The following is a 27806-nucleotide window of genomic DNA, read 5'->3' as shown; positions in this document are numbered from 1 at the left end:
TCTTTTTATATCCAAAAAAATTGAATAATAAAGAACAACACCCACCCTCCATTTATAAATTAATGGTTGTCTTCCAGAGGAAAAACTTCCACATCTTTTGTTCAAACGGTTAGTGCTTTGTGTGGGAAAAAAAAACTGCCACAGAGAAGATGATGTCTGATTCCTGAAAGAGTTCTTTCTTTTAATTCAACTCCAGTTCCATGAATTCCAGATGTCATGGACTCTCCTTAAGCACTCAATGTACAAGTCCACATTCAGTGGCTGTCTTAGTTTGGGTTCCCCCAGAAGCAGATCTGAGACAAGAATTCAATTGCAAGTAGTTTTTTTGGTTTGGGGGTTTCTTGTGTTTTGGGGGTTGTTTTGTGCAGTGAAGTGATCCTAGAAAGCACTGCTGAGGGATAAGAAAGTGAGACTGGGAAGGAAAGGAAGTCAATACAAGGTACTTTAACAGGCAAGATACTGAGGCAATTATAGCTCAGTCCCAATGAGGAAATCTGGGAGACATTGAAGAGCACATCTCAGAGTTATTCCAACGAGGGGGTAAGGCTATATTTACCAACACCCTGTTTATCATTGGTTAAGGGTGGCTTCTGGACTCACCAACTCTCTGACACTTCCAGCTTGAACTGGGGGTAGGTTGGGAACACATCTGTAGCCAGGAAAGAAAGAAAAAAAAAGACTTCCAGTAGAAAGTTGCAGGTATTTTCAGTATTTGCAAGATATAGGCAGGACACCACCAGCACCTGCCACAGTAGTTTTTCCATTCATTCATGCATGCGCTCATTAATTTGTTCATTCTAAATTCAATGAATATTTACAAAGGTTGCATAATGTGATAGGCTAGGGGCTTTGACAGATGGGAGGCTTGAGCAACATCCTTCTTTATTTTCATCATTTACATGCTATAAAGATCATAGTAGCCCATTTATAGAGTTTCCTTAGTCTAGAGGATGAGACACACACATACAGATGTATCTGTGATAATTTAGAACTTGCATTGTTCGGCTTCCAGAGATTGTATGCCAGAAATTAAATCTAAAAAGTTTACAAAAACTTCCTTTCACCAAGTGCTTTGCACTTGCCCCTCTCCACAGCTTTGCTCTCATATGAACAGTGTTTTTTCTTTCTGGAATTTCAATGGAGGAGCCACCAGAACAAAGGTTTCAAATATAGGAGGGAGCCACACTGTGGGAAATTTGACTGCTGGAAAAAGTTGTGTAGACTTTATTCAAAGGACAATGGGAACTCGCTCACTGGAAGTTTTATTTATTTATTTTTTAAAATTTTTGGCTATGTTGGGTCTTTGTTGCTGTGCGTGGATTTTCTCTAGTTGCGGCGAGTGGGGGCTTACTCTTTATTGCGGTGCGCAGGCTTCTCATTGTGGTGGCTTCTCTTGTTGCAGAAGCACGGGCTCTAGGAGCGCGGGCTTCAGTGGTTGCCACATGCAGGCTCAGTGGTTGTGGCACACGGGCTTAGCGGCTCTGCAGCATGTGGGATCTTCCCAGACTAGGGCTCGAACCCATGTCCCCTGTACTGGCAGGCGGATTCTTAACCACTGCACCACCAGGAAAGTCCCCCTCACTGGAAGTTTTAAGGAAAGAATCAAAGTGATGATTTAAACACTGGTAATGTGCAGGCTACATGGAAAGGATAAAGAGGGGAAACAGGAAGTGTGATCCGGAATTTATTTCAGTAATCAGACAAGGGGCAATCATGGCCTCATTTGAGAAAAGAAAGACGAAGGACCAGAGGATTCACCAGGCTTGGTGATTAAACATAATCACATATCAGATTGACTGAGAAAATTGGAAGACTTTAAGAACAAACTAATGAAGGAGGGAAATAGGAAGTTGATGAGAAAGAGGTAGTTTTAGAAAAGGGACATTTTTATTTTGAAGAAAATATCCAACACATAACTGGAAATGTAGATCTCTTTGGGACAAAATATCTTGGCATGAGGGAGAGAGGTTACAGAAGAAGGAAAACCAAAACAATTCATTGTCAAGCCAATTGAGGGGAATTTCAAGGAATGGCCAGTCAACAAAGACAAGTGCCACATGGAGGTCAAAGAGAAGTGTTAAGGGAAGACCACACCACGCAGCAACTAAAACATTGTGGATAAACTGAAGGCAAAGTTTCCCCACAGATTTTCCACTCTAGTCCTACAAGACAATTCAAGAAGAGATAATTAATTTCGTGGTTGAATGAGTGTAACAAGCTGTGTATGTTATAGAGCAGGGTTTCTCAATCTGAATTGCTGACCTTTTGGGCTTGATCATTCTTTGTTGGTGGAGTGCCAGGGGTGGGGTGGGGGGGTTGCGGGGGTGGGGAGCTGTTCTGTGCTGTTCTGGAAGACGGTCAGCAGCATCACTGGTATCTACCCATTCGAGGGCTATAACATCCTTCCCCAGTCATGACAATCAAAAATGTCTCCAGACAATGTCAAATGTTCCCTGGAGGCAAAAATCACCACCCTCCACCGAGAACCACTGTTAGAGTATCTACCCCTAGCAAATGCCCAGCCTGAGATTCACAAAGCGCAATGCACAGGGTAATGTCAATTAAATGTTCTGAAAGTTCTACAGGAAGTAAAACTTTTAAAAACTTTTTCAAACCAGAATTTCCCAAATTCATGTGACCACAGAACTTGTACTTTTTTTTCTTTCTTTCTTTTTTTAAAATTAATTTTTAATTTTTGGCTGCATTGGGTCTTTGTTGCTGCGCGCAGGCTTTCTCTAGTTGTGGCGAGCCGGGGCTACTCTTCGCTGCGGTGCGTGGGCTTCTCATTGCAGTGGCTTCTCTTGTTGCGGAGCATGGGCCCTAGGCGCACGGGTTTCAGTCGTTGTGACACGTGCACTCAGTAGTTGTGGCACGTAGGCTCAGTAGTTGTGGCTCACGGGCTCTAGAGCACAGGCTCAATAGTAGTGGCGCACAGGGTCAGTTGCCCCGTGGCATGTAGGCTCTTCCCAGACCAAGGCTCACACCTGTATCCCCTGCGTTGGCAGGCAGATTCTTAACCACTGTGTCACCAGGGAAGTCCCAGAACTTGTATTTTTAACAACCCCCAAAACTGGTACGTGTGATAGGCTTTGGCAAATTGTGTCTGAGCCAACACTGAATCAGTAGAAGGGGAAGCAGATTTCTGCCAGACTGTGGAAGAGTCTGCAAGGACCCAGCCCTCTCCCCTTCTCCTGCAGAGACACACTCCCTGTTCCCCACTAGTCCCCACTTCCTGAAGTAGCACTTCAAAAACTGTTACTAGGGGCTTCCCTGGTGGCGCAGTGGTTGGGAGTCCGCCTGCCGATGCAGGGGACACGGGTTCATGCACTGGTCCGGGAAGATCCCACATGCCGCAGAGCGGCTGGGCCCGTGAGCCGTGGCCGCTGAGCCTGCGCGTCCGGAGCCTGTGCTCTGCAACGGGAGAGGCCACAACAGTGAGAGGCCCGCGTACCGCAAAAAAAAAAAAAAAAAAAAAAAACTGTTACTGTCCCCAGACCCTAATGAAACTGTTAGACCACTGATGATATCAAGAAGCTGTTCTGGTCCATCTCGGAGAGATACTAGAAAACATTTTACCAAGCCTATTTCATTTTCTAGTTATTTTGTTTTGTTCTGAATTGTTCCAGCAGATTCCACTTACTCTGCGGGCATACGAGGAACACACTGGGGAAGGATAAAGCCTCCTTTTTTCTGTGAAGTCTGGTAAGGTCAGAATTGAAACCGCCAGAGGCTGGAGTAAAGAAGCAACAGCACCCCCTAGTGGCAAGCATGCTCTAGTCCCTTGAGTTAAACAATAGCGTTAGGCTCTGGAGTTAAACCACTCAGAGGGAATGAGAAACATGGAATCTTCTTAGGCTCCCAGTCAAGGGCTTGTTAAGCTAATAAGTACTCCAGATGGTATCTCTTTTTCCACTAAATTGTAACTGTGTGAATAGTTTGAGAAAGAAAAATGGCTGCTAGGCAATGACTTAGCTAAAGGAAGATTTCAGCAAAATAATTATTGTTCATGCTTTATCATTACACCTTTATCATTACACCTAAATACTGTGATTTGTGCATTAATTTGAAGTGAGGTCAGAAGATGAGTATTCTCTGCTGGCACCAAGTCCTTCATAAGAATGTTGTTTTAGGTTTAAATAGATTAAGAAGTATGAACAGGGCTTCACCCTTCCCTTTTGGGCAAGATATCCTTGCCCTTTACAACACTGGTGACACATCTTTGCCCTGGTGGTGCTGATGGCTGTAGATGGCAAGGATCAAATGACAATCAGGAGGCGATAAGACATTTTGTCACGATGCTTTTCAATAGTGGCAGGCACTTGCTAAATTTAGGAGAGGACCAAGATTTGTTTGGGTTTCTAGCTATCATCTGGGTTTTTCAGTTCTTTGCATTACGTGGCAGGAGTCTGCAAGTCTAAGAAACACTTCATTTGGTTTATATTTGAATGAAGTCAAACAGCTCTGAGAAAGCAGATACGAAATGCAAAGATTTCTGTGGCTCTACAACTCTATTGGGTAAAATCCTGCAGAGGAAGTGTGAATATTAAAAGGCAAGGTCATTTATTTGATCTTCACTTTAAATTTGTGGTGCCCAAGTAAAAAAAAGGTGTTATTTTTTTTTCCTCAGACTAAGACTTCAGCATATTATACCCTAAAATGAAAATCAATCACTTTCAGAAAATGTCAGTCTGTCCCATAATTTTAAACATTACCTCCTTAAACTGTCTTTAAACAGATATATTTTGATATCAGATTCATCATTACATACTCCACAGGTCAACAAAGAGTAAAGAATGAGGGGTGGAAAGGAGTAAAATCCTGAATTGTACAAATTTTTCAAAATGTTTGTGATAAAACCTTAGAAAGCAATGGAAAACAGTTATAAACACATAACTAGAGACTTTTCCTTAAAAGTAGGACTTTCCCCGAAAGCAATAAAGGGTACTAATTTGTGTTTCACTAGTACAAATAAGTGCTCTAAAGGTTGACAGTCTTTGTTCAAATCTTGAGCAAGTTGCTTAGCCTCTTTGATCCTCTTGTTTCCTTAACTGAAAAGTGGAAATAATATTATCTAACTCAAAGGGTTGTTATATTAATGAACCCAAATAAAGCAATTATCACAGCACCTGGAATATAGTAAGCTTAGTCCAATAAATGTGAGCTATCATGCAAAAGATCAGAGACAACACAAATATTCATCAGCAGTGGATTGGTTAAGTAACTTGTACAGTATACACATTAAAAGAAATATTTTGCAGCTATTAAAGAAACTGGAGAAGTTTTCTATGCACTGATATGGAAAGATCTATACACTGTTAAGAAGGAAAAGAAAGATACAGACCAATAAGTTACTTTGGAGTTAAAAGGATGAAGGAGAATAAGAATACATTTCGGGGAGGGGGTCTCTGCACCATCCCCAGGTGCAACGGTGCTTCTCCGGGTTTGTGGGGCTCACTGAGTGCCCAGGGAAAGTCAGGAGCAGAGATCTGCACCAGCTGTGGAAGTGGACTGAGCTTCAGTTTGGTCTAAATACCCAGATGACTTTCATCCACCTTGGGTAGTAACCCCTTCGATAATCAGCACTGCTATATGTTATATATGAAAGTTGTTAAGAAAGTCCATTCTAAGAGTTCTCATCACAAGGAAAAAAACATTTTTTTCTGTTTCTTTATTTTTTTTTATTTATTTATTTTTTTTTGTGGTACGCGGGCCTCTCACTGTTGTGGCCTCTCCCATTGCGGAGCACAGGCTCCGGACGCGCAGGCTCAGCGGCCATGGCTCACGGGCCCAGCCGCTCCACGGCATGTGGGATCTTCCCAGACCGAGGCACGAACCCGTGTCCCCTGCATCGGCAGGCGGATTCTCAACCACTGCGCCACCAGGGAAGCCCTGTTTCTTTAATTTTGTATCTATATGAGATGAGGGATGTTCACTAAACTTATTGTGCTAATTATTTCATGATGTACGTAAGTCAAATCATTATGCTGTACACCTCAAACCTATACAGTGCTGTGTATCAATTATATCTTAATAAAACAGAAGAAAAAAAGTTTAAACAACTAATTCAAAAAGAATACTTTCATACTTCTTTGTATTTGCATGAAGAAACTCTGAAAGGATACACGAGAAACTAATAAAAATTATTATCTGACAGGGGATACATGGAGAAGGGGACTAGGTTGTCGACTGAAAGAAAAAAACACACAACCTAGAAGTGGAGAATGATGTTTTATCAGAGGATCTTCTAAGGGCTTAAACCTGGAAGACAGCCTCCCAGAACACTCTCAGGCACTGCTCCAAGGAGGCAGGAGGGAGCCAGGATATACAGGAGTTTTGCAACAGAAACCAGACAGCTGTAACATCAGAAGATTACTGTTAATGAAGAAAACCAGACATCTCAAGTTATTGAATTTAGTGCTGTTCTGTGTATGGGAAGATGCAAGAGTCTGGGCTCACTGAAATCATTCCTTTGTCATGCACCTTAGCTATCTAGGGCCAGTATCCTGCTTTTCTCCATCCTGAATCCCCTCAGGGTACACAGCTGGGAGTGGCTACAGTGGCTGTTGGCTTGGTGGCTGCAACATCCTTTGTTTACTGTCAACATTTTTCACCCACAAGGTGAAAAGATGGAAACAGGTTAGATTGAAAAAGAGATGAAACTAAGACTTTATACCTTATACTAGCTTATATTTTTAATATGTTAATGAATGCATGCATTACTTATTCGTAAAAGAAATTTTAAATTATTTAATTTTATTTTGTTAGCTGCTATTACTTTTTTATTCACAGTGCAATAAGATAAGCATCCTAAAGATGCTCTGTCTTTTGTATGTCTGCTTGTTTGTTGGTTCTTTTGTTTGAAGGAACTGGAGTATATTGTGATGATACACACAACCATGATAGAAACAGGAACCTTACTAAAATGCTTCATGGGCACCAGGGACAAAAGGATGGTCTGGATGCAAGGTAGATCTGGTGATTCATAGATCTTCACTTTAATGCACTGCTGGTATAGTTCCTTGATATTTACGTGACCATGTTTCCAATGTATGCTCTTTAACAGTGAGCATATGGGACTTCCCTGGTGGTGCAGTGGTTGAGAATCTGCCTGCTAATGCAGGGGATATGGGTTCAAGCCCTGGTCCAGGAAGATCCCACATGCCCCAGAGCAACAAAGCCCGTGTGCCACGACTACTGAGCCTGTGCTCTAGAGCCTGCGAGCCACAACTACTGAAGCCCACGCGCCTAGAGCCTGTGCTCCACAACGAGAGAAGCCACCGTGATGAGAAGCCCGCGCACGGCAACGAAGAGTAGCCCATGCTCACCTCAACTAAAGAAAGCCCGCGGGCGGCAGCGAAGACCCAATGCAGCCAAATATAAATAAATAAGTAAATTTATTTAAAAAACAGTGATGGGGGTATATGTATATGTATAGCTGAATCACTTTGTTATAAAGCAGAAACTAACACACCATTGTAAAGCAATTATACTCCAATAAAGATGTTAAAAAAAAAGTGAGCATATGAGTGAAGTGCACTGATGGTATGTATTTGAAAATACATATATGGGCTTCCCTGGTGGTGCAGTGATTGAGGGTCCGCCTGCCGATGTGGGGGACGCGGGTTCGTGCCCCGGTCCGGGAAGATCCCACATGCCACGGAGCAGCTGGGCCCCGTGAGCGATGGCCGCTGACCCTGCGCATCCGGAGCCTGTGCTCCGCAACAGGAGAGGCCACAGCAGTGAGAGGCCCACGTACCACAACAACAACAACAAAATTTTTTTAAATAAAAATACATATAGATGTAATAAGTTACTTGTACTCGTAAAGAAATTAGTTTCACTCTCTTCTTGCTCCTTCTTCAGCTTCTACTAGTATGAACCTGCTTCTTGGGAGAAAGTGTGGCTTGCCAGAAAGACCATCAGACAAATCTTGTCTCAAATGTAGGCTTTACTGTTTGCTATCTGAGTTATCCTCTTAAGCTTCAATTTTCTTACTTAAAGGATAATGAAACCTTATTTATAGGGTCGATGAAATAAAGTTATATAAAATACACACTGCAGCATCTTGAACACATATAGGCTTCCACACCCTCCCCACCCATGGGCAATAAGTGAGTTTTTAAAACATATGCATAGGGCTTCCCTGGTGGCGCAGTGGTTGAGAATCCGCCTGCCGATGCAGGGGACACGGGTTCGTGCCCCGGTCCGGGAAGATCCCACGTGCCGCGGAGCGACTGGGCCCGTGAGCCGTGGCCGCTGAGCCTGCGCGTCCGCAGCCTGTGCTCCGCAATGGGAGAGGCCACAACAGTGAGAGGCCCACATACCGCAAAGAAAAAAACAAAAAAACATATGCATAAGCAAATATGAGCCAAAGAAAAATTTTAGCAAATATTTTTAGCAGTTTATACAAAGATATTCCTCCAGTGATACACAGTTTGGGTGTCAGACTTCCTGAGAATAATCAAATCAACTTACAAACATTCAGTCCAGAAGGAACCTGATTAATAATTACCAGGGAGATTACCAACTATCTGACATTAGATTCTTACGAGTCTGTGAAGATATTTACTGGGGAACCTAGGGCTATTTTACTGGTCTAAGTTTATATGATCTAAAATGAGAATGTACAGGCTTATCAGAGTATCAAGACCCTTTTCTTTAGACTGAAATGATATCAACTAGCATTGCGATAGTGATGGTACAGTTCATGCAATGGGAAAGGCCAGTTGACAGTTGCATTACTATAACTTTGATTAGCCAAACAGTGAAACCAGTTATGTTAATAAATGCTTTTATTGTCAGAAAATCTTTCAAAATCTGTGGTCCGAGGCAGGGTGAAATGAAGAGGGCACCTCATTTGTGAAAACATCAGGAAGAACTTGGCAGAACATTTAGCACTTAGAGTCAGTAGAGGTTAGTGGCTTCTCCCATCAAGACTAAAGTGGGGAAACCTCAAAATGGGAAGTAGCCTTTCAACACTTGTCCAAACACAGGAAGTAACCTCTCGGTTCACAGGGGAAATTGAGCAACACTCTTGAATTGTATAAAACAGACCCACGAAAATGGATGTACTTGTTAATGCTTGCTCTGAAGTGTGTCTAAAACTGCCACTTACTTCTCCTCCAGAATAGACCCTATGTTTTCAGGTAGCAGGTGGAGAAACACATATTTTAACAGGATGGGGCACATACATAAATGAACCAGTGCAATACAAGGTGACGAGGCACCTCAGAATCATTCTTGGCCTTTTCTTCCTTCTCACTACCTCTCACACCCAATTAGTCAACAAGTTCTGTAGAACATACTTCGAGTTATACACCCCTTCACTCTGTTCTACTGTCAGTGTAGACCCAAGCCCTCCATATCTTTTACTCCCTATCTTCTGTCTGGTATATTTGCTTACTGGGATATAATTTCACACAGCATAAAACTCACCCTTTTAAAATGTATAATTCAGTGATTTAAAAAATATTCACAAGTGTGAAGCCATCACCACTATCTACAGAAATCCTGTAACCATTACCAGTCACTCCCTATTTTCCCCAGCCTTCTAGGTCCTGGAAACCACTAATCTACTTTCTGTCTCCGTGGATTTGCCTCTTCTAGACGCTTTATATAAACAGAATCATACAACAAGTTGCTTTTTGTGTCTGACTTCTTCACTTAGCACAATGTTTTCAAGGTTCACCCATGTTGTGGAATGTATCAGTACTTTATTCCATTTTATGGTTGAATAATTCTATGGCTGTATTTCATTTTGCTTATGCATTCATCAGTTCATGGACATTTGAGTTGTTTCACTTTGGGGCTATTATAAATAATGCTGCTATGAACATTCATATAGAAGTTTTTATATGGACACATGTCTCCATGTCTTTTGAGACTATACCTAAGAGCAGAATTACTGAGTCATATGGTAACTCTTTGCTTAACATTTTGGGGAACTACCAAACTGTTTTCAAAAACAGCTGCACCATTTTACATTCCCACCAACAATGTATGAAAGTTTTAATTTCTCCACAACTTCAGCAACACTTCTTACTGTCCAACTTTTTACTTACAGCCATCTGAGAGGGTGAAAAATGGTATCTCATTGTGGCTTTGATTTCTATTTCTCTAATAACTAATAATATTGAGCATCTTTTCATGTGCCTTTTGACCATATGTATTTCTTCTTTGGAGTAATGTCCTTTACACATTTTCTTAATTTGGTTTCTTGATTTTTTGTTATTGAGTTGTAAGAGTTCTTTACATATTTTAGTTACTAGACCCTTATCAGATATATAATTTACAAATATTTTCTCCCATTCTATAGGTCATCTTTTCACTTTCTTGATAGTGTCCTTTCATGGACAAAAGTTTTTAGTTTAGATGAAGTCCAATATATCTAATTTTTTTGTTCTTCCCTTGCTTATGGTGTCATAGCTAAGAATCCACTGTCAAATCCAAGGTCATGAAAATTTAGCCCTATATTTTATCAAAGAGTTTCATAGCTCTTTTTAGGTCTTCATTCATTTTGAGTTAATTTTGTATATGGTCTGAGGTAGGAGTCCAACTTCATTCTTTTGCCTATGGATATACAGTTGTCCTAGCACCATTTTTTAAAGAGACTTTTATTTACCCATTGAATTGTCTCAACATCCTTGTTGAAAATCCTAATCTTAGGAGGAAAACTTTTTAAAATCCTTTACCATTAAATGTGATGTTTGTTGTGGGTTTTTCATAAATTCTCTTTATCATGTTGGAGAAGTTCCCTTTTACTCCTATTTTGTTAAGTATTTATATCATGAAATGGTGCATCTCACCTGCATCTACAGAGATGGTTGTGGGTTTTCTGTCCTTTATTGCTTTAATACGATGTATTACCTTAACTGATGTTCATATGTTGAACCAACCTTGCATTCCTGGAATAAACACTCATTTGGCCATGGTATGTACTCTTTTTTGTATGTTGTCAGATTGTTTACTAGTATTTTCTTGAGGAACTTTGTGTCTATACTATTAAGGGATATTGTTCTGTAGCTTTCTTTTCTTATTATATCTTTCTCTGGTTTTCATGTCAGAGTAATACTGGCTTCCTAGAGTGAGTTGGAACATGTTCCCTCCTCTTCTATTTTTGGGAAAATTTTGTGAAGGACTGGAAGGACTCCATCTCTGTCACCTTACCCTCCTCTTAGTAAACATTTGTATAAGTAACCATTTGTGTTTGTTTGGGGTGTTTTTCCAGTGTTTCTTTCATGCAAATATAAGAAATACAAATATATGTTCTTATGATTGGATGAATGAAAAGAGAGAAGGATGAAACAGTTATCCACAAGTTTTTCAGTGTAAGAAATCTTGGATTCTTACAGTCAAAACTACCCTTGCCAATTCTCCCCATTCCACCCTGTCAATTATCCCTAATATATATGTCAAAACCGCAACTCTTATTAAATTCAGTCTAACTGTTCTCTTCCTGTACCCTGTGATTGGTCTTACTTTAAAGTGACGATTATGAACCTCAAGTGGGCTTTTAACTGGTAATCACACTACTTTGCTTAGTCCATTCAATTGTTCATTCTGACTATTTCACACTTCTTTTTCTAAACCTTTTTCCACAAATTCACTCTCTGGGAATAACCTTCTTCTCTACCTCCCTGATCAAACTGAACCAAAAGAGAGAGCTTCCACATACCTTCACTGAACCAATGTATTTTCTCTCTGGTTAGTGTGTTGCTTCTTTATACTCCTAACTCAGTAGCTAGATATTCTACCTCCCATTTCTCTACTAGAGTCCTGAAGAGAAGAAAGATAACTTTGGACTCATACTGAGTCTTTTTTGATCTCTAGAATCCCTGGGATGTGTATCAGAGAACATTGGTTCAGAATACTCTCAGGCAGGCATTCTAAACAAGAAAGGAGCCTCTGCCCCAACCTCAGCCCTGGAACTAAACTGGTGTCTTTTGGTGCACTGGGATGGATGTGAAGATGAGTGAGTTAATGTTAACAAGATTTTTCATTTATTTGTGTGTGTGTGTGTTTTAAATATTTGTTTGGGGGAGGGAGGTCACACACTTCTACTCAATTAAGAGAAACATTTATATAGTCCAGATCTTTTATTTTCTTTACACCCATCATGCCATGAATTCACAGGGAATGGGCTCCAACAGTTCAGGTTCCTTCCCATTGGTTCTAACGAGTGTGCTTCTCTGGGTGGAGCAGGCTGGCGCTTCAGTTGAACCCAAGTACCTTTCTCTTTGGCTTCCTTCTTTTTCTGATCATTTTCCTTCACCCGTTTCAGGAAGCTATCTCAGCTCTTAGAGTGTTTAATATGCTTGATATGCACATTAATTCTCTTGGCAAGAATCTTGCCCTTAACTTGTTTGTTTACAATGATGCCAACAGCATGCTGGGTAACATTGTAGACTCTCCCAGTTTTGCCATGGTAACATTTGTGGGGCATTCCTTTTTGAACAGCGCCCATTCCCTTGATATCTACAATATCACCTTTCTTGTAGATTCGCATGTATGTGGCCAAAGGAACAACTCCATGTTTTCTAAAAGGCCTAGAGAACATGTAGCGGGTGCCCCTCCTCTTTCCCTCTGTGTTGGTCATTTTGGCGAATTATGGGAAGATGGCGGTTCCAGCTGAAAAGCCTAATAAGATTTTAAGTGACAGGAACAGAGCTCTCTCTTAGCCCCATAAGCCTTAGTAGAATCAATACTGGGCTTAACCAGTGTTTGTCTTGCATGTCTATGCCCTATGACATTCCTCTCTTATTTGTCTTGTCATGAATCTTTCTTTGCTGGTTTTTACTTAACATTGATAATTGGGATGCTAGGGATAGGTAGGGGGTGCAATGGGGAAAGCTGGTGCGTATAACTTACACTGAAAACATCCAGGAATTCTTACACTGAAAGACTTGTTGATAACTATTTCATACTTACTTTCCCCCTCAAAGTTTCAAGATCTACTGTCTCACATTTGTTCTTTTTTTTTTTTTTAAGAAGATGTTGAGGGTAAGAGTTTATTTATTTATTTTTGCTGTGTTGGATCTTCGTTTCTGTGCGAGGGCTTTCTCTAGTTGTGGCAAGCGGGGGCCACTCTTCATCGCGGTGCACGGGCCTCTCACTACCGCGGCCTCTTTTGTTGTGGAGCACAGGCTCCAGACGTGCAGGCTCAGTAGTTGTGGCTCACGGGCCCAGTTGCTCCGTGGCATGTGGGATCCTTCCAAACCAGGGCTCGAACCCGTGTCCCCTGCATTAGCGGGCAGATTCTCAACCACTGTGCCACCAGGGAAGCCCCTCATATTTGTTCTTAATCAATGGCTTTCTTATTTCATTGAAAAAATGGAATCCATTATAAAGGACTTCCACACACTCCCACTGTGCAGCCATGCACCTCCCAGCATCTAAGCCCAAATACTCTGCCTTACCCTTTGTTACCACAGGTGAACTCTGCGTGTTACTGAGGCCAACTCCTCCAACTGTTGACCAAATTCCATCTTGTTCACTCACATTTAGAACCTGCAGAGCCAGCATTCATTATCCTTTTTAAAAACTCTGCTTAGAAACAGTCCTGCACTCAGTGAGATCACATCCCCACTCCCTTTTACAATTAAGCATTGCATGGTGGAGTGATTATGTGACCCTTGTTCCAGCAGAGATATTTAAGTGTTTCCCCAAACAAGTACATTTCCAAGACCCAGTGATTCTCTGCATTTGGGCCTAAGGTAGGTACTCAGAGCATTTTGCAGAATGAATAACATTCACAGACACAACCCCAGATCCCAGGGTTCAACTCCAGCCAGAGAGTTTCTAACTCTCTCAGGAAAAGTTTGGCCTAGTGTTTGATTCATTATTGATGAATGCCCCCAATAAAGTACAATAAAGTATGTTGATTAGGCCTATTTCAAGAAGAAAGCTTATTATCCTTTGAAATCCAGTAGGTTCCCCACACCTTATACCAGAGGAACTTTTTTTCACTCTCATAACAACTAAGCACTCTGCTGAGTGATACACCCCTTTGGTTAAAAAAAGAAAAGATAAAATTGACCCTCTACTTGCCCTAAGTTTCTTCAGCAAGAGTGTAAAAAATATGATATGGCCCATAAATACAATTGAATTTCTAAAATGTTTTATATTCTATATGAAAGCATCTTTCAAAAATATATGGGAAAAAAAGCCACTGATGATTTAAGCTCCCAGGTAATGAAAGGAGCTATTGAGCCTAATTCTTCTAGGATAAATTCAGGACATTAAAGCAGTGTTTCTCATGAATTAGTGGCAACATTAGGTCATTGCAAAAACTTTTCCATGTGTCCCAGCCTCTGTTCTCTGCCCTCTCTTTTTTCACTTTTCTTTCAACGAAACAAAATTCCCCCATGTCAGTTTTCAGGCATATTTTCCAGATACTCTTAACCCCAATATTTATCTCTCATGACACCTGAAATTACAACTTTAACAATTTATTCTTTGCTTCAAACCATCCTCCCACAGGCTGGACAACTTAAAAGTCCTACTTGAAGAGAATACTGACTATGTAGAGGGAAAGAGAAAAGAAAGGTAAGGAAAAGATATAAGAAAGAAATTCAGCATACTAGCCTTTCAGTCTGTGTCAGGGCTGAGCCAGTGATACCAACATTCCTGGATCTCAAAGCTCCCACTCTGGCCTTGCATCCTCCTCCAGCCCATTCTCCTGTCATGAGTAAATAGGTCACCTACTGTCTTTGTATAATGACAGATGGTAACTAGACTTATCATGGTGACGATTTTGAAGTGTATAGAATATCGAATCACTATGTTGTACACCAGGAACTAACCTAGTGTTATAGGTCAATTATACTTCAAGAACAAACAAACAAAAGAACTCATAGAAAAAGAGATCAGATTTATGGTTACCAGAGTAAGGGGATGGGGGAGGAGGAATTGAATGAAGGCAGTCAAAAGGTACAAACTTCGTGTTATAAGATAAATATCAGGCATGTGATGTACAATGTGATTAATATAATTAACACTGCTGTATGTTATATATGAAAGTCATTAAAAGAGTACATTCTAAGAGTTCTCATCACAAGAAAAACAGGTTTTTTCTTTTTCTTTTATTTTGTATCTATAGGAGATGATGGATGTTTGCTAACCTTGTGATAATCTTTTCATAATGTATATAAGTCAAATAATTATGCTGTACACCTTAAACTTATACAGTGCCTTATGTCAATTATGTCTCAATAAAACTGGAATAAAAAAAGGTTAGGGCTTCCCTGGTGGCGCAGTGGTTGAGAATCCACCTGCCGATGCAGGGGACGCAGGTTCGTGCCCCGGTCCGGGAAGATCCCACATGCCACCGAGTGGCTGGGCCCGTGAGCCATGGCCACTGAGCCTGTGCGTCCGGAGCCTGTGCTCCACAATGGGAGAGGCCACAACAGTGAGAGGCCCGCGTACCTCAAAACAAACAAACAAACAAAAATAAAGGTTAAAAGTTGGGACTTCCCTGGCGGTTCAGTGGTTAAGAGTCCATGCTTCCACTGCAGGGGGCACGGGCTCGATCTCAGGATGTAGAACTAAGATCCCGCGTGCCACACAGCACGGCCGGAAAAAAAAAAAGGTTAAAACTTGAAAGGTCATCTACTTTACAAGGCGTTTCTTTTTTTCTTTTTTCTTTGTTTTTGCGGTACATGGGCCTCTCACTGTTGTGGAGTCTCCCATTGCGGAGCACAGGCTCCGGACACGCAGGCTCAGCGGCCATGGCTCACGGACCCAGCTGCTCCACGGCATGTGGGATCTTCCCGGACCGGGGCAAGAACCCGTGTCCCCTGCATCAGCAGGCAGATTCTCAACCACTGTGCCACCGGGGAAGCCCACAAGGCGTTTCTTGACTGCAGCATCACCGCTGCCATCTCCAAGGCTGCAGTGGTCCAATCAAGTGGGCAAAGCTGCAGCATGGGAGCAGAGAGGTTACTGCTAACTCCTTCTACAAAGGCAGAGTGGATTGTATATTCCATCTTCCCAAAGAGTAGGAGTATGTTCCTTCTGGAAGGGCACCATGACAAGTGTCAACAGATGTTTCCTTACTTGAGCCCTTCACTCTGCTTTAAGGATAACTACAAGCAGGGTTTCTTAGGAGAATACAAGCACACACAGCACCAAGGCATTTTGGTCCTTCAGGCAACAGCTGTAGCCACTTCACTCTTCTTCTTCCCCTCATCAGATTTTCCCAGAACCCAATTTGTATCTGATGTTGGAAAATCTGCCAAGGCAGCAGAATTTAAAAGCCTAGGTGGTTTCCTACCCCTGTGATACTGTGAGCCAGTGGTTGATGTTGTAATGTGGGCACAAAGGAGTTGATGTCGTGTCTCCTGGGGTCCTTGAAAGCTGGAGGAAGATTTTCAGAAATGCAGGCGGGGACTTCCGTGGTGGTGCAGTCGTTAAGAATCTGCCTGCCAATGTAGGGGACATAGGTTCGAGCCCTGGTCTGGGAAGATCCCACATGCCGTGGAGGAACTAAGCCCGTGAGCCACAACTACTGAGCCTGTGCTCTAGAGCTTGCGAGCCACAACTACTGAGCCCGCGTGCCACAACTACTGAAGGCCACGCGCCTAGAGCCTGCGCTCTGCAACAAGAGAAGCCACCGTAATGAGAAGCCCGCACATGGCAATGAAGAGTAGCCCCTGCTTGCTGCAACTAGAGACAGCCTGTATGCAGCAACGAAGACCCAACGCAGCCAATAAATAAGTAAATAAATAAATAATACATTCTTTTTTTAAAAAAATGCAGGCACATAAGCCTTTTTCTAGGCACTTTATTCAAAATTCTTAGGGACTGCATGGAGCCCCTGTGTTTGTCCTGTACGATAAATTGAAGAAAGCCATCTAGATTCTGTCCAACTAGAAGTGGAAACCAAGGGAATCATGTAGAGTACTCATCATACTTACCGTATGAACCACTGGCCTTTGAGAAATTTCTGGTGTCTTTTTATCCAAGGCAGGTTATATTTGCAGGTTGCTAGGGAAAGCTCTAGAAACAAGAATCAATTATGATCACACCCAACCACTGGCTCTGATGCTTCCACATACTGACTATTTCAGTTTGGGCAGGTAAAGAATAATTGTAATTTGGGGTCTAGAGATAAGGCAGCTCAGCCAATTGGATTTAAAGATCATCCAACTGAAATACTATTCTGTAAGACCTCAAATTATGTTCAAGTATTTATCTTGACAAATTATGTTTTCCCTTTGAACTTAAGTCCTACGTACCATTTTGCACAACTGAATATTTTCAGTTATGCTCTACACTGGACATTCTGCTGTAGAAAAATAAATACACAGAACACACTTTAGAAAACATCTATTGAAAAGGAAAGCACAAGTTATGAAAGAAAAGCTACCTTACTTATCACCTCACACTGGTCAGAATGGTTATTCTCAAAAAGACAAGAAATAACAGGTGCTGGTGAGGATGTGGAAAGAATTGGTGCAGCCACTATGAAGAACAGTATGGAAAATTCCTTTAAAAACTAAAAATAGAGCTACCTTATGATCCAGCAATCCCACTCCTAGGCATATATCCAGAAAAGATGAAAACTCTAATTCGAAAACGTACATTCACCCCAATGTTCATAACAGCAGTATTTACAATAGCCAAGACATGCAACCTAAGTGTCCACCAACAGATGAATGGATAAAGAAGATGTGGTATATATATATATATATATATATATATACAATGGAATATTACTCAACCATAAAAAACTGAAGTATTGCCATATGCAGCAACATGGATGGACTTAGAGAATATCATACTAAGTGAAGTAAGTCAGACAGAGAAAGACAAACATTACATGATATCACTTATATGTGGAATCTAAAAAATAGTACAAATGAATCTATATACAAAACAAAAACAGACTCACAGACATAGGAAACAAACTTATGGTTACCAAAGGGGAAAAGGAAAAAGGGATGAATTAGGAGTATGGTATTAACAGATACAAACTACTGTACATATAATAGATAAGCTACAAGGATTTACTGTATAACACAGAAAACTATATTCAATATCTTATAATAACCAATAATGGAAAATAATCTGAATATATATATATATATGAATCACTTTGCTGTATACCTGAAACTAACACAATATTGTAAATAAATAAATATTATTAATTATTATTATTAGATATTATTAAATGCAAAAGGAGAAAAAGAAAAAAGAAAAGAAACGCTACTTTACTTACCATTTTGCCTATAGTTGACCTTGGATAAGAGAACTCTTTCTTATTTCTCTCTTGGCTCTTCCAAATGAGAAAATATATGTGAAAGGGTCCAATCAGGTGCCTGGCACATTGCCAGAAATAAACAAATACTCTTTTCCATTAAGTTTTATCTCCTCAGCTCACCGAGCATTGCTATGGAACATAATAAAACCCAGAATAAGTTACAAAAATAGCAACCTTTGGAACACTAACTAGAAATTATGAGTAGTAAACCATACACAGATGACTTGAAATAATTCATGTTACTCCAGCTAATGTCTATTTATTAACCGGATCAGAGACTGCTTCTGGTCCCTTTATGTTCATTCTTCCCTTGTTATATAGCAATGGAACTCTGATGTTGAACTGGACACAGTATGACTTGAAATAAAGACTACATGTTATAATCTCCCTTGCAGTTAGGTGAGGCCATATTGCTAACTTCTGGCCAAAGTGATATTAGCAAAGGTGGTGTGTGCAACTTCCTGGAAGAGACCGATTCCAGCCCCTAGACACAACAAAACCCCAAGCCTCTCTTCCCCTGCTCTCTCAAGCCACTTTTGGACCAGCTGGAAAGCCTGCCCAGGCTTTTTCCCCCAGAAAGCTTCATTATGTATTCTGATACTCTCTTGATATGTGTATGCATCATCAGTTTTGATGTCCAAACCAAATTTTGGGGTGGAGGTCCATGCATGAGGGTATAAAAATACATAATGGAGCTTTCTGAGGATCTACTTTTTTTTTTGGTTACCTACATGTTTAGCAAGATCCCAGGAAGTTTCATAACCACTAAAACTCGGGAAGCACTACTCTGAAGTGTACAAATTACACAGAAGAGCAAATAGTAAGCTAACATGGCACAGTCAAAAAGAAGAAAAAAGGAGCAAGAAAATCTTCTGGTCTCTCAATCTAGGTGTCAAATGTTTGCTGAGAAGTTAATATGAGCTGTCTTATAGGCCTCAGGAGATAACAGTGAACATACCAGAGAAAACTCCTGTCCTCATGGGGCTTATGCTTCATATGAGTGTGAAGACATTACAATGCAATTGAGAATTTTGAATGGAAGTGTTGAGTGGGAAGGATGCTTGCCTCTGTCACTTGGTCAAAGACCTACCCATATTGTCCTCTCAACATAATAAAAATAACAAGAGTTATAGTCAACCTTTTTTGAGTATTTATCAATATAATATGCCAGGCAGTGTACTTGGCATTTCATATGTATTACTAAGCATTCTAATATAGGCATTTACACTTGTATGTTTTTCCCTTTTGATGCATTTGGGTGTAATAATTTAAAAAAAGCACTGCATCCAAATTCAGAATATTTGGACTCATTTCCTGATTTGACTATGTGTTTAACTTTCCTCACTCTCAATTTCATTAGATAGAAATATTGTCTATATACTGTCTTTCCAAAGTCATGGAGAAGACCAACTGACTTCTCACATGCTAAGCACTTGGGACAGCACTTAGCCCATAGAAAAGACTTGACAAATACCAGCCATGATTACTGTGCCTAGTCAATTTTTTATTATTAAATAATAAAGGTAAGTAAAAAGACATTGCACTGTAAATTTGGCTTCATGGCATGGATTTCACGGAGTACTAAGTTTTTCTCCCCATTAGTTTAAACTTTTATTTAATAGAAACCACAAAATATAACTTACACTCAAATTGTCTTTATCTTATTTATTGTACCATTGATTATGAAGCTAAAATTGAGGACTTTATTGCCTCATGTTCCATTTTTTAAAAGCTGAGTTTATCACTCTTTTTAGAGGCAGAAATCCAAATGTAGTTTTTTGCTACATAAATATCTGTTAGTAACAAATATGAAAGAGTATTTAATTTGCATAGCATCTTCCAGTTCTAGGCCAAAATATTTTAAACAAACCTCTTAGAATATCAGTCATTATTACTTATTATTACCAGTGTATTTAGAACTACACCATTATTTTTAAGCACCTTCAAAGAGCCACATTGCACAGATATAGTAACATCATTTATTTAAGCATGCTGGGTTTTTCTAGTCCTTTATGAACAAGGTGAGATTATACATCTTATTCAAAGATATTTACATCTTTGCATACATTAACAAGAATATATGTAGGATGAGTTCCTAAAGGAAATTTACTGGGTCAAAAGTTACAGATAGTTTATTTTTACTTTTTAAATAAGCAATCAAATTGCCTTCCCAAAGGACTGCGATAATTTATACTCTCACCAGCAGTGGAAATGCTTTCCTAGCCAACACCTCTATTAACATTAATTTTAAAAACTGTCATTGGAAGAGGTTAAAATTAATGGCCAAAAGGTGGAGGTTGAATTACTTGTAAATTTTAACTATGTACATTTGCCTCCATCCCCTACAAACAAAAATAACTGACCTCTAAATACACCTACTTTTTAGCCTCTATATTTAATATGTATTAAGCTGTTTAAAGAAAACTTTTCCAATTAACTAAAGAAATAATTTTAATTATACAAAGTTTAATAATGTCAGCCCTAGATTAGAGAGTTGGACAGATGTGGTTTTAAATATCTATATTGTCATTGATGTGTTAGCATTCAAAAGATCCAGAAGATGGCAGTATAGTGATGTTTTTCCCTAAATTTTAGAGAAAAATTTAAGCAGGAAAATCTGAAAATATAGATTCTTCCCATTTTTATTTTCTCTTTTCTTAAAATAATGCAAGATCACTGATGTAAGGCACTAAGGAATGTGTAGAGGAGACCTCACACTTACAGGAAAGAGAAGTCAGAATGGGTGGAACACACAGCAGACGGAATTTGAGGACTCCCGCTTCAAATTTCAGCCCTTTGGGCCAGGGCACTCTAAATCTACACTTTCCTGTAGGTGAAATTATCTAGCAACACCCTCCCCTCAAGACTATTACGAAGACTAAATGAGATAAAATATATAAACCTGTGCAGCACTGAGAACGTAATGAGCATTCTGGTTTTAATTTTTAAAATCTTCCTCTGTTAGAGATATGTACTGAAATATGCATGGTTGAAATAATATGGCATCTTAAATTTGCTTTTAAATGCTTTTTTTAAAAAGAAAAACGTTGTGATTTAAAAAAGATTGACAAGTTATTGATAATTTTTGGAGTTGCTATAATAAGATTAAGGGGATTCGTGATACTACTCTGTTTATATGTTTTAAAATTGCCATGTGTATACACCATGTGTATACCTCAGTCTGGCTGAGATTAAGAGACTGGGTTGCAGGGCGGCAGCAGCGGACGCAGAGAGGGCAGGTAGAACGCTACTGCAGTGGTCCACGCAGGAGGTGATGGTGGCTTAGATTGGACTGGTGGGAGTGGAGATCTTAGAGAAGTGGATGGACTCAGAATGCTGTGGAGATAAAATTGACAAGACTTCTTGGCGATTTGGGATGGAGGGAGGTGGAGGGAAGACACCGGCAGAAGTCCTGGGTTTGGGCATTATTATAATTAAAGGAGTGGGCTATGGAGGAGGGTTGCAAGTTTGGGAAGGGTTCTCTTTTGCCCATGATAAGTTTGAGATTTCTATCAGGCATGCTATGGAAATGTTGAGTAAACAATTGGATGGAGTTCACAACACAGGTCAGGACTAGAAATGCAGATTGTGGGGAGCGAGGGGGACTTTGCAGGCAAAGTCATGAGTGATGTCACCAAAGGAATGAAGAAATGGAGAGGGAACCTCAGGATAGATGTGCAGAGACTGAGCAAAGGAGAAGCCAGCAGAGGACTGATCTCCCCGTCTGTATAATAGGACTGTCTTAGGGCTATTGGAAGGAGTATATAGGCTTTTTGTATGTAACACCCCTTGTGGCACATAGTAGGGCTTCAATAGCCATTATTCCTCTTTGTCCCATTCGTTTTTCACAGAGGGCCTCTCCTCCCACTTCCCTGGGGAAAGCAGAAAACAAAGGCCATCAGGTGTCAATACCATCAACTACCAGTTTGTGCCACAATTCAAACCTACCTGCAAGTCTATCATTCACTCCGCCTTCCTTCCAGTGTCCCAAGAAGACAAATTCCTTTTTCTCTTCAAAGTTTATTTTTCCCAGCTGCCAATTCTATCCCTCCTACTTCTTCTGGGACATTGCCCTACCAATTATGACATTCTGTCTTATACTTTCTATTCTTTCTCCTTTACAGATTCTTCCTCTCAGTAACTCTGTAAGCATGAGTTCATTCCATCTTAAAAAAAAAAAAAAAAAGGCTTCCTTATTTCTTTTAGTGATTTTTCTCTAAAAAGTGCTGCTCAATTTTTATTGTGTGTATGAGATACAAATGAACTTATTTACAAAACAGATATAGACCCACAGGCATAGAAAACAAACTTATGGTTACCAAAGGGGAAAGGGGGAGAGGGATAAATTAGGAGGTTGGGATTAACATATACATATACTACTATATATAGAATAGATAAATAACAAGGACCTAGTGCATAGCACAGGGAACTATACTCAGTATTTTGTAATAACCTATAATGGAAAAGAATCTGAAAAGAATACATATATACATATATATATATATATATATATATATATATATATATATATATCACTTTGCTGTACACCAGAAACTAACACATTGTAAGTCAACTATATTTCAATTTTAAAAAAATCAACTGACCCTAAGACCCTAAATGTAAAAACAAATTTATTGTGCATAGGAAATATCAAGGGATATTGTTAGCATGCAGATTACGATTCATCAGGTAGAAGGGTTGCAGAGTTGAGGTTCTGCTGAATGCTGATGCTTATGCCACTGGTCCACGGGCCACACTTCGAGCAGTGGTTCTCAACCTTGACTGTGTGTCGTTATCACCTAGAGAGCTTTAAAGAATGCTGATCTCTGGGTGCCACTCCCAGAGATCTCTATGTCTTTGACACAGGCTGTGGGCTCGGCATCGAGATTTTTAAAAATCTCCCCTGATGATTCTAATGTGCAGACAACATTGAGAACTCCTGCTATCCAGACGGTAGAATTATGAGGGACTTTCTACACCATATATTTCTATAGTGTTTGAACTTTTTGCCAAATATTATGTTACCTTGGACTTAAAAAAAAAAAAGATGAATTAGTAGAATGAGGATGGGGCTTCCCTGGCAGTCCAGTGGTTAAGACTCCACACTTTCAGTGCTTCCACTGTAGGGGACATGGGTTGGATCCCTGGTCAGGGAACTAAGATCCCACATGCCATGCATCACAGCCAAAACAACGAAAAAAAAAAAAAAGAAGAAGAAGAAGAAGAATGAGGAGGAGAAGGAAAAGAAAGGAAGAAGAGAAGAAAAAAGGGGGGAGGGTAAGGAAGGAAAAATTTTCTTGATCCAGTAGGTACAGCACTTTCCTTTACAATCAAATTTCTTGAAGTGTCCACTTCCTCACTTTCCTTTCACATCTCAACCCTCCCCAGTCTGGCTTCTGTGCCCTTTTCTCCCTAAAGCTGTACTGACAATAACCACACAACGCAACAGGTCACGTCTCAGTTCTTACCTTACTAATCTTTGGCCAATGTTGCAAGAGGTCCCAGGAACCTAAAGCAATATCCCAGCGCACACCATATCGTTAATGATTTTTTTCTTCTTTCTTGTGGGCTACAAGTGAGAACAGTAAATTATGAATGATTCCGTGTCGTCATTAAGCAAGGAACAGTGCTGACACATGGCAACAGGTGAAATATGCACGCATGCAAAGCTCTTGTTCAAAAAATCTCTCCGCATCCAAAATTAATGTCCATCCTAAAGGAACTAAAAGAGTCAAAACATTTCTCCCTTTGTGAAGCAGACTCTCAAGAATTATAGCAAAGCTTTAATTCTGGGTCTGCTTTCTCACAAAGGGGGAGGGGGAGAAGTAGGTGTGTCCAAGACGGCTCAGACATTGAAAGAAGAAGAAACATTTTTCACAAATAACTTGTGCCAGTTCAGGTCCTCCAGGAAGCAGACGCTAAGACAGAATTCACGTCCGTGAAAAGTCTGTGACACAGAAAGGGAGGAGAGAGCAGAAGCGGGGAGAGCTCGTACTGCCTGCAGGTCAGACAAGGCAAGAAAGAAGGGAGGGGGTACTGGTAAGGAAGAGCATCGGACTACAGTGCAGCTCAGAGAAAGTCTCAGCCAGGCCAACAAGGAGCCCCGGAGCCAAGAATGCCTGGCAGCCTCCCCACACGTGGGAAGGACTGGCCTGGCTCCGGGACCCTCACCATGCTGAGTCCCTGACTCGGAGCAGCCTGCCCAGAGTGTGGTTTCTGGACCGCTGCAGTGGGTTCCTACAGAGGGCCCTTGGCCGGCAATTCTGCTCACAGCAGGGTCCCCAGCAGCACACTCCGAGGCCGAGGCTGCCCAGGACTGAACTCGGCTGGTTAGTATTTGAATAATTTTAATATGGTTTGGGCAGAATAAAGTGGCAACAGAATAATCCTTTGACAGTTCTATCTCTTCGTTTCTGAAACCTTCATCTCATTCCTTATCTTAAAAACACCAAAAGTAGGTCTAGTCTAAAAGTAAGGAAATTGGCCCTAATTTGATAAGACAAGTCTCTTCTGACTTCTTGAAACACCCCACCCAGAGCTTCCCGGCCCCCCTCTCGCGCTTCTTCCCCATCCAGTCCTCCTCTGTATACATCACTGACCCTCTGCCTGTCCCTTAAATCCTGCCCTTCCTCAAGCTGCACTTGTCACTCTGTCCACACTACCTGGGCTCCTGTTGTGATGGAATGATATTTGAAGTATTAACTGATGCAGTTTTTTTATTAATAATATTTCCTCCTCTCTTGCATGATGCCTTCACCCATCCAATTATGGGAAGTGTGAGAGATACTAAAGACATGCAGTATTCGAATCTCTCTTTGGGTTTTATTGCTCACCTGGGGCCTAGGGGGAGGGTTAGGGGTTTACCCAGAACTGGGGATAAGGGGCAGGGGCCCTCTGGACGATATGCACGTCTCAGTATCTTCATCTATTCTTCTTTCTCTCTGCCTCTGCATCCCAGAGAAATTGATCTGGTCTGCGAGGCACAGAGATGCAGGGCTGTCAAATCAGGACCTGAGCCAAAAAGTATAGTGTATTAATCACTAGTAAAGTTGTCTCCCATTAGTGACAGAACGATACTACATATACCAGTGACACAGGACAATAGGAAGAAAGAATTTGGGCTTGAGCAAAAAATCAAGTCCTAGCCATGGAACAAAGAGAAAGAAGCACATTTTGAAAAATAAAAAGATGTCTTTTAGATTTAATCAGATACAAAACTTGCAGGCAAAATGAGAAGCGTTCGATACAGAAGCCTATAGGTAAAACAGTTCTAATCTTTTTTTAAAAAAAAGTATTTATTTTTGGCTGCTTTGGGTCTTCATTGCTGTGCGCAGGTTTTCTCTAGCTGCAGCGAGCTGGGGCTACTCTTCGTTGCAGTGCGCGGGCTTCTTATTGCGGTGGCTTCTCTTGTGGAACATGGGCTCTAGGGCGTGCGGGCTTCAGTAGCTGTGAAGCGCAGGCTCAGTAGTTGTGGCGCATGGGCTTAGTTGCTCTGTGGCATGTGGGATCTTCCCCAACCAGGGATCAAACCTGTGTCACCTGCACTGGCAGGTGGATTCTTTTTTTTTTTTAACATGTTTATTGGAGTATAATTGCTTTACAATGTTGTGTTAGTTTCCACTGTATAACAAAGTGAATCAGCTATACCTATAGCAGACAAATTCTTCACCGCTGCACCACCAGGGAAGCCCAGAACAGCCCTAATCTTAAATAGCTAAAAGTTTCTACCTCATTATCATATTACACCAGCTTTTCAGTGACATATTTTCCAGCAGGAGAGGAATAATGAGTTTAATAAGAATGATAATGAGGAGAAATTATCCCAGCCTGGATTTCTGGCCCAGATGAAAATATCTTTCTCTGAGCACGGGAAAAACAGGTTTGCAGCCCAGTCTGGATCTGGGTTTTTCAGAATGTGGCCCCAGGATCTTCTGCCTCAGTGAGTTCCTGTTAAGAGGCTATTGCATAGACCTACTCCAGACCTACTGTGTCAAAATCTCTGCAGGGAGCCCCAACAACATACAACTTTAACAACCACCCCGAGTGATTTTTACACACACTCTAATTATAAAACCACTGCTTTAAAATTTAAGAAAATTTGCCAAAAGGGTGTGAAGAATGTTAACTCCTTGGATTAAAGAGACAGTCTATTTTATAGTCCCATTATAGAATAATAGAAAACTTTATGGCTCTTGTGCAATTTAGGGTCAGGAGCAGGAAATACCCCGATTACAATAGCAACCTTATATTATTTAAAAGAGTAAATAATCTAAAATCCTCTCTTCATTGCAGCACCATTCAAAATCTTCTCTTCAGACAGCTGAATCTGGAAAACTGGAGAGGGCTTGAGTCGGTGGCTCTTTCCCCTCTGTGGGACACGGAGAGAGTAGCTGCGATAGATGACAGGGCCTCGGTCCCTGCCACCTCCTGAAAAGACTTGCCAGTGCACAGCACCTCAAAGCAGGCAGTGATGGAAATGCTAGAACTGGGTGGCAGCTCTGTGCAAAACCTCGGGGACGCGCTGCCAGAGGAGATTCGGGAGCCCCTGGTGCAAGATGTGCTGCCAGAGGAGATTCGGGAGCCCCTGGTGCAAGATGTGCAGTGGACTTTTGAATCAGCTGTGCAAGAGAATGTCAGCATTCATGGGCAAGCATGGCAGGAAGCTTCAGACAATTGCTTATGGATTCTGATATCAAAGTCCTTGAAAACCAGTTTGATGAAATCATAGTCCATGTAGCCACAAAACAGTAAGCAGTATCCCAGAAAGATCCTTGAATGTGTCATCAAAATCATAAAAGCAGGGCTTCCCTGGTGGCGCAGTGGTTGAGGGTCTGCCTGCTGATGCAGGGGACGCGGGTTCGTGCCCCGATCCGGGAGGATCCCACGTGCCGTGGAGCGGCTGGGCGCGTGAGCCATGGCCGCTGGGCCTGCGCGTCCGGAGCCTGTGCTCCGCGATGGGAGAGGCCGCAACAGTGAGAGGCCCACGTACCGCAAAAAAAAAAAAAAAAAAAAAAAAAAAATCATAAAAGCAAAACAAGAAATTCTGAAGCAGTACTAACCTGTTGCACAACTACTGGACCTAAAATATGACCCTGATCCAGCCCCTTGTATGGGAAACTTGAAATGCAGAGAAGAAACAATAGCTAAGGAGATCAGTGAAGCTACGAAGTCCTTGCCTGCATTAATTGAACAAGAAGATGGTTTTTTCCCAAGTTTTAAAGATGCAGCCTATTATCCGGCTCCAGGGAGTCCACCAAGAAGTCTTCTTCGGTTGTTATAGGAAACCAAATGTTAAACCTGAGAGCTTTATAGCACAAGTAAAAACCACACCAGCAGAGACTTCTGCTAGGAAAACCACTGACTTGGTACTGAGAAGGAAGGCAGCTAAAGACTGCCCCCAGACAAAATGGTATCCGTTGAGGCCAAAGAGAATCAGTCTTGATACATAGGCTCTTTCTGTTTATCTTGGGAGTTGAAATTAGGCACTATCAACATTTAGATTACAGCTTAATGCCTAGACAGGACTTCAATTAAAACAACAGATAAC

General features: G+C 41.0%; 1 long non-coding RNA gene and 2 pseudogenes across 2 annotated transcripts; 1 reads left to right on the top strand and 2 right to left on the bottom strand.

Moving 5' to 3' along the window:
• Positions 1-317: 317 nt before the first annotated feature.
• LOC136793987 (uncharacterized) lies at positions 318-23828 on the bottom strand. Of its 2 annotated transcripts, XR_010840112.1 has the most exons (4): positions 23728-23828; positions 22208-22425; positions 18218-18388; positions 318-649 (listed from the first exon to the last, which is right to left on the bottom strand). It is a non-coding gene; the product is annotated as an uncharacterized lncRNA (long non-coding RNA). The 2 variants fall into 2 exon arrangements; XR_010840111.1 differs by lacking the exon at positions 22208-22425.
• Positions 12099-12640, bottom strand: LOC131756376 (large ribosomal subunit protein eL21-like; annotated as a pseudogene).
• A 67-nt stretch (positions 23829-23895) lies between the features above and the next one.
• Positions 23896-27708, top strand: LOC131755659 (kinetochore-associated protein NSL1 homolog pseudogene; annotated as a pseudogene).
• The last annotated feature ends 98 nt before the right edge of the window (positions 27709-27806 follow it).

The sequence above is a fragment of the Kogia breviceps genome, chromosome 4 (assembly GCF_026419965.1).
Source record: "Kogia breviceps isolate mKogBre1 chromosome 4, mKogBre1 haplotype 1, whole genome shotgun sequence".
Taxonomy (NCBI): domain Eukaryota; kingdom Metazoa; phylum Chordata; class Mammalia; order Artiodactyla; family Physeteridae; genus Kogia; species Kogia breviceps.
Note: the sequence above shows the minus strand (reverse complement) of the source record. Positions and strands in the feature narration are given on the sequence as shown.